The sequence below is a fragment of the Leptonychotes weddellii genome, chromosome 1 (genome assembly GCF_054177405.1).
Source record: "Leptonychotes weddellii isolate Sample4059 chromosome 1, ASM5417740v2, whole genome shotgun sequence".
Classification (NCBI taxonomy): Eukaryota; Metazoa; Chordata; class Mammalia; order Carnivora; family Phocidae; genus Leptonychotes; species Leptonychotes weddellii.
In genome coordinates this window covers 56687413-56700751 of record NC_138369.1, presented here as the reverse complement: position 1 = coordinate 56700751, position 13339 = coordinate 56687413, and the positions used below count along the sequence as shown (strand labels likewise).

At 45.4% G+C, this 13339-nt stretch overlaps 1 protein-coding gene across 4 annotated transcripts in view; it reads right to left on the bottom strand.

Annotated features, from left to right (window-relative positions):
- The window catches only part of ITGA9 (integrin subunit alpha 9), a 333129-nt gene that overhangs the window by 38477 nt on the left and 281313 nt on the right, over window positions 1-13339 (bottom strand). The window lies entirely within an intron of this gene.

The following is a 13339-nucleotide window of genomic DNA, read 5'->3' as shown; positions in this document are numbered from 1 at the left end:
TCATCTCCCCAGAGAGGAGAAGAGGCATCTAGCAGGACCCCTCTGGGTCCCATTCTCTGCTCCAACTAGAGCCGCAGCTACATATAACGTCACTTAAAATGAGCATTCTGCTAAAGACAACAACAACAAAAAGACCAGTTGGGCAGCCACGCCACTGAGCCATATAGGGGCTTATATGCCCGTGAGCTCTTGGTGAGTTATCTGATTTTGCTTCTGATGGCAGTAGCAACCATGCTGAGCAACAGCAACAGTAAAAACAAAACACACTGAAACAACAGTTTATGGTCTCCCATGTTGGTTTCTTTGAGGGCAACACTATTTTTGAGGAAATGCTGAAAAAACCAAGACTTCTTATATACATCATCATACCACACTGGTTGTAGCTGAGGACTAGACAGAACTGAAGGTCAAGTGGTAAAAGTCGTAATTAGTAATTCATAATTTAGCATGGTGTTTATAATCCCATTTCTAACCAGAATCATCTGTTTAAATCAAACACTCTTATTTTTAATGCCCTTGAGGGAAATACAGTGTGTCTGAATTTATTCAAGAATGTTTCAGCTTCTCATTCATGGTAGGGAGCAAAACTTAAAACTTTTACATAAAGAAACTTCTAACTTAAGCCAACAGTGCTAATCTTTTCATAATGAACTATAAAATAAGACCCCCAAATTTGCTGCATTAATCTCGATTTTTTCTTTGCTCTAATAAACACATACACCAGGATTTACTATATATGCCTAAAAACAAATAAGATGAAGGTCTCTTTCCTCAAATTAATTATTAAAAAAGGGAGAGTTGCCTTTACCAATCTCTCATAGTTTAGGATTTATTATTCTTTAAGAATGTCTTATAATTTGGGACTGTCTCAATTACTTTATTTTTTTTTTTAAAGATTTTATTTATTTGAGAGAGAGAGGGTTGAGAGAGAGATATAGAGCACAAGCAGGGTGAGCAGGAGAGGGGGAAGCAGACTCCCTGCTGAGGAGGGAGTCTGATGCAGGGCTCTACCCCAGGACCCTGGGATCACGACCTGAGCCGAAGGCAGACGCTTAACTGACTGAGCCACCCAGGCGCCCCTCAATTACTTTATTTGAACCACAAGATCTGGGAAGACACATCAGCCTGAAACGGTCTCAATCAATATTGGTTTTGGCCGCTTTTAGAGGTTACGAGAGGGAATTAATGGGAAGGAGGAAATGAGATTTAACACAGATTTGGGGATTATTCCTCGGGTGCAAGTGTGTCAAACTGTGCTAAATATTTTAAAGCTCATTTTAGAAAGCAAAACACAGGTCGCTTATGTAGTGAGGATTACGCATAATCACAAGACAAATGAGAAAGACTGTTGCAATGTTATGCAAACGAGCACTTGTGTTTTGCCATAAAATTTCAGCAAGAAGCTTGGATTCAAAATATACTGCATTTCAAATTAATTAGACAAATTTGAGATGATATGCTCTGGAAAACGACTAAAAAGTAGCTTCGATGTGATAGACGCTGATCTCAAAGGAGATACATTTGCATAAAATCATTTCAGGAGACGTGTGAATGGAAAGAGTAATATAAATTAATATATTATACAATTTTAAGTATGCAACTGCATGGTTAGGTTAAATATTATAAGTAGATATTATTTCATTCCGTTTCTAACTTCTTTTATTGAGGTAAAATTTACATTCACAAATATGCACAGATCTTAAGGGTATAGTCTGATGAAATCTGACAAATGAAATCACCCACATCACCACCACCCCAATGAAGGTACAGAATCTGTCACTCACTCCAGAAAGTTCCCTCTGGCCTCTTTCCAGTCCATTCCCATCCCCTACCTTCAAGGCATCCACACTTCTCACTCTTACTAAGTCGGCCAAAAAAGCATTAAATGTACCTCATCAGGGAAGTGGGGATTATGTTATTTGGGGGTTACCCTCCATTTAGGCACATAGGGCACATCGCGGATAGAAAACATTTCGTTCATCAAGCATTTGAGAACTTGAATGTGTTGTCCTCATGTTCTTAATTCCAATCATTTTTCGCTCTGAAGCATCCTCCACTTTCCCTCTTTGTCTTCTGAGGTGGACATTTGCTGAAAGGCTACTGGAAAAATGGTCCTTCTGCAGGCCTGGGGTGTGCACATTCCTCTGTTGAGATGACTGGGCCTGACCACACAAACACATTGGTCTGGGTTTAGAGAAACAGAATCTCTGAGTCTTGCAGGATGCATTCGTCCTTAATTAAAATCAGGGATGGGGGCAGAGTTCCTCCTGGCTCTGCAAATTGGTGCTTCGGGTCTCCAGGCTGGGAGAGGAAGTGTGGGAATGGAGCCCCAACTCAGCCAGTTTTGCTAACTTGGAGTGTGAGGAGCCTGGCACCATGAAGACCCCCACACAGACTGGCAGGAAGCTGGGAATGGCAGGGCAAGGGGGTGAGCAGCGGCTGAAGCCTCAGTGCGTGCCAGGCAGGGGCAGACACATGGCTCAGAGCTTCCCTCTCCTCTTTCCCCTGGAGTCTCGGGGGCCAGTGAACAGGGTGCCGACCGTGATGTGATGTGATCCCATGTGACATTTGATCTGCCCCAGTGGAATCTGGAGAAGGGAAGTGGAGACTGAGTCTGTGGTGAATGAAAATCTCAGCCAGTTGTGCTCCCGACTGTGGTTACACGGGCATCACATCAATCAGGCGGGAAACATTTTTCTGTGAGGTTCAGGGTGGTCCTCTTTCAAGGGGAGATTGAAGGTTGCCTGGTGTTGCATGAGTCTGATTCCGACCCACTAATCCTGCTGCAGACGCTCCCTCAGCTAGAATTGAGCAGCTCAGACCCTGGCCAGGTCGTGGAAGGGAAGGAGTTTTCTATGTTGGATAGATATGTATGCGACAGTCGCAGTAACACCCAACATGTGCACGGCCCTTACTGTATGCAGGTTCTGAGTGCTTTACACATACTAGCTCATGCAGCCCTTGCCCCCTGGAGGTGAGTGCTGTTACTATCCCCATTTTACAGATGGAGAAACGGAGGGGCAAGGGGAGACCAGATGACTACCTGAGGTCCCCCAGTTAGCAGGCCATCCAGCTCCAGAGTTGGTGCTTATAACCATTTTCCTGTCTTTCAGGTATAGAGGCTGAGGATGGGGCTGGGGCAGGAGTCACGGACTGGCAGAGGTGGAGGGAAACCAGACCTTCTTGTTCCCACCTAGGCCAAAAGGAAGGGAGCACTAGCCTAGAAGCCTAGGAAGCCCAGAATCCTCCATCCTGGCCCATTTCTGCCACTGTGGCCAGAAAAACAACTCCTGGCCAGAGCATGGGAGATAAAAGTATCCGCTGGCTGGGGGGCCAGGCTCCTCCAGGCTGTCTTGGGTTGGAAGGGGGACAGAGCATCCTGGAATGTGGTTTCTGGGAGGCAGCCTGCAGATCACGCAGTTCCTTGGCCTCAGCTGACAGATAAAGAACCAGAGCCCCCGAGTTCCAGGACCCGTCCAAGGTCACGTGACTGCCTGTTGGCAGCAAGAAGCATGCGGTGAAGGAATCCCGTGGCACAGGTGGTCTTGATGAGCCCTCGACAGTCCAGGAGCCAGCCCCAGCTCTGCCTCCTGAGAGCTGTGCCAGCTTGGGTCTCCAGGGCCTCAGCTGCCTCGTGTAAAATGAGGATGGTGGCCTAGATGGCCACTAAGGTGGTCCTCACCTGCTAATTCCTACTTCGAGGACTATCTGTGCATTTTGTAAGAGCACGGGGCCACCCAATCTCACATTACGTAGCTAAGCAATTGTCGATCAGCCCCTGCTTGGTTCTAATCACCTTCTTTGCCTAAAATCAAGGGGGAAGTACTATTTTCTTCTCCCATTGCAGACAATCCAAACACCACAGTGCTCACGTCCAACAGCTTCATTTCTGTGGCTGGCCAAGGGCTCTGTGGCCATTAACCCCTGCTCATCTCTACCCACTCACTTCTCATCAATTTTCCAGACCATCTGAGTCCAAATGCTTCCCATGACATGGCTGCTTATCTTCCAGGACCTCCGGGAGCTGGAAGAGGTCCATGTCTATTGGAATGTGAATAAAAGGACTTCACCAGATACACACACAAAGGACAAGAGGATGCAGGACACAGTGTCAAGGCTGGATTCTGCGAAGGCAGCTATTGAGGGTTTTCTGCTGGCTTTTGGTCTCCCCCACTCCCCTTGTCCTGACCCCAAAGAAAACATTGTGCAAGTCGGAAAGGGAGAGATGGTAGTGATTTGGGAAACTGTCAGGAGCCCAAGAAGATGTGGACACCACTTGGTGGCAGGGTCCAGGTCAGCCTCGGTCAGGAGGGTTCACGGTCAGAAGCCACCAAGGTGCCAGGCCTATCCGAGGACAAAGTGCTCGGTACACTCTAGGTGGCCTGGCAAAATTTCACTTCATAAAATACTGCGTTCAAAGTATGAATCAGGGCGATTCCACGGGTATGAAGCCACGAAAGAGAATCCACCTTTTGCATGTTATAAGTCAAAGGAACATCTAGAGCTTTAACTAAAGACTTTCTGGGTTGTGGTAGTCTGGTAAAGGGGCTGGAGGAAAACAAAGCATTTCCATGTTGTGCTCTGGGGATAGGGGCCTGCATAAGGTATCTCAGAGTTGTTTGCTGACCTAGAATTAGAGAGAGGACACAGGTCTTCCCTGAGGTCCCAGAACAGAGTAGCCCTAATGCAGTCTTTGTCCCTGGGCCTGAAGACTGGAGGGACTGAGAAGTCCTTCGATCTGTTTTCTGGGTCTCATTCCCCAAGTGTATCACCCTGGAAACCAATTCCAACTGCTTAAGGCCCCATCCCTGTACAGAGTTCAGATATAAACAGGAATAATACTAGCTAACATTGGTACCAATCTAAGAGCTATGGCATGCACTGAATCTTTATAGTACCCATGCATAGAGAATACACATAAATCAGTAAGGTGACCATACTATTTATTGTCCAAACCAGGACATTTTTGAGAGTGAAGTGGGGGAGTCAACCACACAGACTAGTAAGATAGAGACCAATATCAGGGATGTGCCAGGCAAACTGGGACATCTGGTCTCCTTAATTTTTACCCGTTTTACCGATGACAAGACTGAGGCCCAGAGAGGGTAAGTAGCCAGTCAGGTACCTAGATGCTTCAACTGTGGAAGGAGCACACCTCTGAAGCCCTTCCCGGACGCCCCGTTCCTGGTCCACCTTCCCTGGGCCCAGGCTGCACAGCGTATGTCCCCCACACACCCGGACCCTCATCCCACTGTCCATCTGCTCACAGCCCTCAGAGCAGCGGCCCTGCTACCACCATGACTCTTCTCCACAAATTTCTCCCTCCCCCAGCAGTTGGCTTGTCGTGATCTGCACTCTGGACTCAGGGGAGGTGGCGCTTCTCATGGATCCTGGAAGGTAAAGAGAACTTTCAGAGAGCAAAGTGAGAAAGGAAGGTAATTCCAGGCAGGGAGGAACAGCATCTGCGAAAGCACAGAGGTTCGAACAGTAGACTTGATCTAGAGAGAGCCTAAGAGTTCAACATGGCTCAGGCATCAGATGAATGTTGGGTAATGGTGGTCAGAAAGGAGGCAGGAGAGGTGGGCCTGGACAAAGAGGAGGGTCTTACAGGCAAATCTTAGATTGGGGGTGGGGTGGGCAGCTACCCAGATGGCAATGAACATGTCTCAGAGTGAAGGAACCACTCTTCGCCTGGAGCATGTGCTATTTCTGGTATGTGTTTAACAGGCTGAGGCACAGACGTCTCCTTTCTACCAGCATCAGCCCCATTCCGTGATCATCCTCCAGCTGGCTGGGGTCCAGGGCTGGGAAAGGTCACCGAAGTGTCCCTGGATTGATGGGCTGCCTTCAACACAGTACACAGCCAACAGAAGAGAAATGGGGGATTCAACTAGGGGAATAAACTGACAACAAGCACCCCCCCACGAACAATGCTTGGAGTCTTCACCAATGTGGGTCTTAGGGGAAGTTTGATTTAAAAACTATGTTTGTTAAATTGACCTGGATTAAAGAGGGCACAGGTTCATTTTTGAATAACATGTGTTTCATGTTAACTACCATTTATCTGTTAATCACTGACTCTATGTCCTCTGTTACATCCTTGGGCCACTTTTCCATCTGGTATTCCACCCATCACAGCTGATGGCAACTGGGTCAATAGGACCTGTCCCCTGACTTGCCACCTGCTTCTCTAGATTCACATGCCCCTTGAGTTTGAAAACCCAGACAATGTTCTGAATGCCTGCTTTGCTAATTCAATTACCTACTGCCTCATCTGGGAACGGAGTATCAGAAGATAATAAGCCCCCTTCTCCCACAGGAGGCCGAACACTTACCATAGTAATTTTGGTGATATTTAAAGTTTTAAATAAAAACAATACTCATAGGGGCGCCTGGGTGGCTCAGTCGTTAAGCGTCTGCCTTCGGCTCAGGTCATGATCCCAGGGTCCTGGGATCGAGCCCCACATTGGGCTCCCTGCTCAGCGGGGAGCCTGCTTCTCTCTCTCCCACTCCCCCCTTGTGTTGCCTCTCTCACTGTCTCTCTCTCTGTGTCATATAAATAAATAAAATCTTTAAAAAAAAAAAACCAATACTCATAAAATGATTGAGAAATTATACCAACTGGCTAATTCGGCTGACCTAAGATGTTTACCCACAGAAAGATAAATAAAATACATATTTTCCATTCAGCAAAATATAAAACTGGGATAAAGTCTTTTCCAGTCTTACAGAGCTCCTTAGGTTATGACTTACGTTAAATCACATTGCTCTGATTCACTATTGAGTGTTTCTTGGTATTGACCAAAAAATGGAGAAAGAGGATAATATTTTACTAATAAATCCTAAAACAAATATTTTCATGGATTACCAGTCATTTCGAGTCTTTGTAATAATACAGACCCAGAATAACTCAGTAGGCTGCTCCAAGGTTCCATTCCCTCACTCTGATTTTTCCCCTGGAACGGCACTACTTAACATAAGGGCAGAGAAACCAGTAACAATCCTGGGTACTTCCCCCTAATGGGTACGCCTAGCTTTAGGTTACTAATGTATCTGAAAGGTCGAACACACAATTTTTGTGTGCATGCATCATTTCATGTAAAGGAAGGAGTTCTCAAAGGCGTCCTCTGGTAGACCCTCCTGGAGCACGGGTTCTTTCGCTTTGTGAAAAGGGCTCCTTGTTTATCAGTTCAGCAAGTTCTGATTTTCTGATAGTTACCTCTGTGTGTAGCTAGAGACTCCAATGTGTTCATACAAACAAAAGGCAATACACTTTGGAGCTCACAATGATACGAGGTAAATTAACAGGAGGCTCTCTGGCTTTGGCCAGTCCTCCCCACCTCGATCCTCAAATGAAGAGCATGCTCGGTTTCTGAACTGAAAAAGGTAAATGAGAGCAGAGCAGTCGTCCATAAACAACAGCAGGCCTCCAAACTGGACAGAGTTGGGGGATGGAGCAGGAGGAGCAAGGAGTTTAAGAATGACCTGGGGTCATTTAATTTCCAGACGGGCAAAGCCAGTAACTTAAAAAAGCCTGAAAAGATTGTAACTTTCCCTTGAGATGTCGCCTCTCTTTCAAACTGAAAATTATCTTCTAAATAAAATGCTTGCTTCCTCTCCCCCCTCCCCCATCCCTTAAGGCCACCACCACTGTGAAAGGTCAGGGTGTTACTGAGACCAAAACTGAAACAGGAAATAAAGGGGCAAAGCCTCAGAATCAATCTTCCAGAGGAAAGGGAGAGCATAATCCATTGTACAATCCTGACCTCTGTATGAGTCTGCCGTTATTGCATAAAATATTTCACTTCTTAACTATAAAAGATTTTTCCCAATGATTTTTCCCCTTCAGCAGCTCTAGGGTTTGGTGAAAACAATGGCATGCCCTCCCCACTACCCGCCCCCCTTCTCCTCTGGGTGTGGCCGGCCAGCCTGCTGGAAAGTTGAGAGAGAGAGAGACACACACACAGGCTGCCACCAGGGGACACAACACAGCCCTTGGAACTGTATCAGTTAATTTAGATTCTGGATCTAGCTTAGATCTAGCTTATGGCAAAGAGCAAAGTTCCTCTCCATCTTAAATTAAAGGATAAAGTAACGCACCTAGTGATTCACTGAGTTATTGTTGCATTTATGAGATGTATCACTTTATAATTATCCCTTTATCAAAAAGTAAAGGGGCGCCTGGGTGGCTCAGTCGGTTGAGCGTCTGTCCGACTCTTGGTTTCAGCTAAGGTCATGATCTCTGGGTCATGAGATCGAGCCCCGTGTCCAGCTCCACGCTCAGCGTGGAGTCTCCTTGAGATTCTCTCTCTCCCTCTGCCCTTTCCCCTGCTCACATGCAAGCGCTCTCTCTCTCAAGTAAATAAAATAAAATAAAAGTAAAGAACAATTGTTTTCTGATTGCTGTCTCACGTGTAGCCATCTGTCTAACCTTCTGCACAACTTTCTGAGAGTACATACTTCAGAGCAGTTAAAAGAGTAACCTTAGGTCTAAAGTTTCAAGATTTCACGAGAGGTCTAAAGTATGCTGTCGCTCCTCAGTTTGGGTCATTAAGGAGAAGTGAATGAAGCTGCGCTCCTGGACAGCTGGGGAGAGAACCACTTCTCAGCATCTAACAAGGTCGAGAAAGTTCCTTTTGGTCAGAAGAAACATGGTGTGTAGGTCAGAGAGAGGAGTTTTCCTGTTTTTGTGCTTCTGAAGCATCCACAATGAGTCCTGGGCAGGTTAAATGAGAACCACGTGTTTCTGGGCAAGGAGCGATGAGCTCTGTTTATCCTCAGTGAGATTTCCTGTTAGCAACTTCAGTAACAACCCCTCACCCAGCAACAACTGGGCTCTGTGTCATGTTGCTTTTAAGGAATGAAGGGAAGTAAACGGCATTATCACTGACTTTTAAGGCTTATCCATGTCGGGGACCAGAACCGTGCACTGAAGCATGGGCATTCCAACTGGCCCACATGCCGGTGACGAAGCGTTAATGCTTCCAGATGTCACGGCGGCCGTGAGCACAGGACCCCGGGCTCCTTGATAAGCTGGCGCCCTCAGTCAGCAGGGAGATGTCACTGCTGGCTTGATTCATGCACTCTGTCCACACGGGTTAGAGGGCAGCCTCTGGACCACACTGTGCATGGACAGCCCAGGCTGAACCTTATCCCCACCTTCCAGAGGGTGTGTGTTGAATGTTAAGCTGTGCAAAGAAACACACACTTTCTCCCTCTAGCCAAAACTAAAATTGACCCAAGAGCCCAGGAACGTAACTCTCTCTCCAAAATTCAATCAGCCATCTCCCCACTTTTAAGTGCTTGGCTTCTGTTGAGAAAAAAAAAAAAACAAAAAACTGAAGCCAACCTAATCCTGACTCATTTCAGGAACTTGACTATTCAGCTCACATTCAGACATATGCAGAAGGAAGAAAAAGAAAAAAAAAAATGGTTTGAGGCCATTGCTGAGATCAGTGGACTTGATTCTGTGTGTGTGTGTTTGTGAGGAAGAAGGAGAATGTTTTCATGAAGTCTCTGACCAAAATTTGTGGAGTTCAAGTTTGCTCTTAGAAGCCTTCATCTCTCTTACATGATTCAGCCCCTTCTTTCAAAGTTTTACCTTTTTACTTATTCCCACATTAAATTAAGGCAACATCTGCTGTGGGTTAAGGGAAGTTGCCAAAACATCTAGACATGGGATTTCAACTCAATGCAAATCTCCTGAGTCCCTAAAAGACATATGAGGTGCTCAATAGATGTGCTGCAGGATGTGCAGGTGTTTAAGGACACACATCCTACGCTAAGGCAGAAAGAAATACTTGAGTTGATTTCAATAGCGTGGGCGTGGCCAATTCTTTCATTTATCTGAGCACATACTATGGTCGGGGCACCATAGCTGGGGAGACACAGGAAACAAGGCAGCCATGACTTTCCTGTCATGGTGTTCTCAATCTTGTGGAAGAAGACATACAATGAAAAATAGTAATTTCAGACAGTGGCAAGTGCTATGAAGAAAATAACACAGAGAAATGGGATTGAGTTGATGGAGGTTTGCAACATTAGCTCAGGTGGTCAGGGAAGACCTCAGTGAAAAGATGAACTTGGGGCTCAGATCCACACTATGAGAAGGAGCTGGCCATGCAAAGATCTGGGGGAAGGGTGCTCTCAGAAGAGGCAGGTGCAAAGGGCCTGAGGCAGGACTACCCAGGAAGGTATCTGAGAGGGCATGATGGAAGAGAGGATGTGTGAGAATTAGGTCTTGAGGAATGAGTGGGCTTTCCATAGCCAGAGGGAAGGAAGAAACCAGGAGGTCAGGAAGCCCAGGGAAGTGCATAGTGGGTGGATCAGCAGCCTTCACAGTCCAGAGTGGCTGGAGGACAAGGTCAGACGCTGAGGATATTAGAGGCAATGGCCTGGAAAGGTGGATGGGAGGTCATGCTGGGTTTTAGACCACATAGTTTTGACCATTAAGATCTCCTTGTTGGGGCACCTGGGTGGCTCAGTCGGTTAAGTGTACAACTCTTGATTTCAGCTCAGGTCATGATCTCAGGGTCATGAGATTGAGCTCTGTGCTGGGCATGGAGCCTGCTTAAGATTCTCTCTCTCTGTCCCCCCACCCTCAAGAGAAAAAAAATCTCCTTGCTCATCTTTTTACAGAGAACCCCAGCGGTGTCTCTGAGAGTTACACAGATAAGTTAATATGAGTAGAAGGCAGCAAGTTCTCAAAAGGCAAACCAGTTACTCAAGGAAAAGAAGGCACATCACCCACGGACTCTGCATCCTGGGGAGGGTTTCTAAGCCTTGAATTCTTGTTAGCAGGAACCTCCCTCCCAGGATGAGTGCTGGGGTATATAGGAAAAGCCCTCGAATTTCTACAGAAAAGTTGAGGTAGAAGGTGGGGGAATAAAAGAAACATGTGTTCACTATGGAGGAAAGTAATAGACATTGAAAAAAAAAAAACCCAAGTTGTTCAATTCTGGGTTATTTGTTGGGTTGCTTTAAAGTGCCAGACCTGGCTTGTGCACAAGTTAAGTTCTGGCCTCCAGCAAGCTTGCTGCAGGGCAGACTTCTTGTTGCAATTACCCTCCAAGCATAACTAAGTCATGAAACCCAGGACTTCTCTCCTGCAAAATGTGCCTTAGCCACCAGCCAGCTTTAAAAACCAGTGTTACTGTCCCCTGCTGTTGCCAGTGACTAAGTGATTCACTTTGTGGCAGAAAGCTCCCCCAGGGTGACTCCTAATGAGCACACACACAGAGGCTCCTGGATGTCCAATCTGGACACTGCACAGGGCCTGGGGTTTCACAGGAGAGAAACCAAGCAGAGCTAAATGCAAGGAGAGAGAATTCCCAGGAAACACAGACTTGCCAAGGCCTTCATACACAAAGACCACATGACAACCTCCTGAGACAGCTCCAGTGCCCCCACCCTGAGTGAAGGTCTCAGCAACCACTCCTGAAAATGTCTACAAACTTTCTCATCCTCACACCCTTGTCTCCTTTGTTCTTCCCCAGAGTACTTACCATCATGTAATACGCTATTATATTTTACTTATTACTTGTCTCTACCAGAACGTAAGCTACACGAGGGCTGGAAATTATTAGTTCTTGTCTGCTTTTTTTCCCCTGCAGCAAAAACCAGTGCTTGGCATATGGTGGGTGCAAAGCATTTGATGAATGAATGAATATGTGGATAAAAGATTCCCCACAACAGGCTTGCCTGGCAAAGACTGTCATCACCATTTTATAGATGGGGAAAGGGAAGCTTGGAGTGATTTAAGTAATAGGCTTTAGGCCAGGGCTTCTCAGTATTAATGTGCAAATGCATCACTGGGGATCTTGTTAAAATGCAGATTCTGATTCAGCGGCTCTGGGTGGAGCCTGAGACTTTGCATTTCTACAATTCTAACTTCCAGGTGATGCTAATGCTGCTGGATAGCTCACATCCAGACAGAAAGATGTCATGAGGCTTGGCAGGTGGCTGTGCAGTCTAGTGGTTAAGAGTGCACACTGGGCGCCTGGGTGGCTCAGTTGGTTAAGCGGCTGCCTTCGGCTCAGGTCATGATCCTGGAGTCCCAGGATCGAGTCCCGCATCGGGCTCCCTGCTCGGCAGGGAGTCTGCTTCTCCCTCTGACCCTCCTCCCTCTCATGCTGTCTGTCTCTCATTCTCTCTGTCTCAAATAAATAAATAAAATCTTAAAAAAAAAAAAAAAAAGAGTGCACACTTACTTAGCCACTTACCAACTCTGTGACCTTGGCACCTCCCCCTGCTTCTGCTTCCTGGCGAAATTCTCATGATGATTAAACGAATTTGTCCAGGTAAATTACTTGGTATTGTGCCTCATCTATAACAAGTTCTTAATAAAAATGTCTTATTATTACTCCTTTTTTATTTATTTATTTATTTTTAAAAGATTTTATTTATTTATTCATGAGAGACAGAGAGAGAGAGAGAGAGGCAGAGGGAGAAGCAGGCTTCCCAAGGAGCAGGGAGCCCTATGCGGGACTCGATCCCAGGACTCTGGGATCATGACCTGAGCTGAAGGCAGACGCTTAACCATCTGAGCCACCCAGGCGCCCCTCCTTTTTTTTTTTTAAACTGAATCTAACAGCTTCCTCTCAGAATCCTAGTGGCATATTATTTTCTATTTCACCAAAATAGAAAAAGCTCACATTTATGCTGAGAACAATGACATCTACATCTACTGTCAAAAAGTTAGAAATTTCTGCTGGATACATATTATGTGAGAATTTTGAGACAGGTTCCTAAAAGTGGAATTGTTGGTATTCATATTTTAAATTCTGACAGTTACTGTCAAATTGCCTTTTACACTAACAGTATTTAAGAGTGCCCATTTCTCCTCATCTTAACCAACAATGGATATTAACAATCTTTTGGATTTTGCCAGTTTAACTGGGTGGGGACCTTATTTTCATTTGATTTTACATTGCTCTGATAACCAGTGATGCTAATGTTTGTCACTTATTTGTATTTGTTTGTTTATATGTTTATTTGCCATTAAAATTTTTGTGAATTGCCTGTTCATATCCCTTCACCCATTTTTATAAATTTTGGCTTTTTCCTTATTGATCTGAAGACATTTACATATTTGTCTGTTAGCCATGTTGCAGATATATTCTCCCAAATATCTTTTAGTATGTGACATTTTATGATCACACAAAAGTTTAACATTTTTATAGATTTAATCTGTCAATCTTTTCTTCGTGCTTCTGGATTTTATGACTTGCTTAGGAAGAAGAGCTTTCCTATCCAAAGATTATGAAAATATTCAGTACTTTCCACTAATATTTCCTTTTATATATAACTTTCTAATCCACTTATTTTTTTTCCAGTGAGG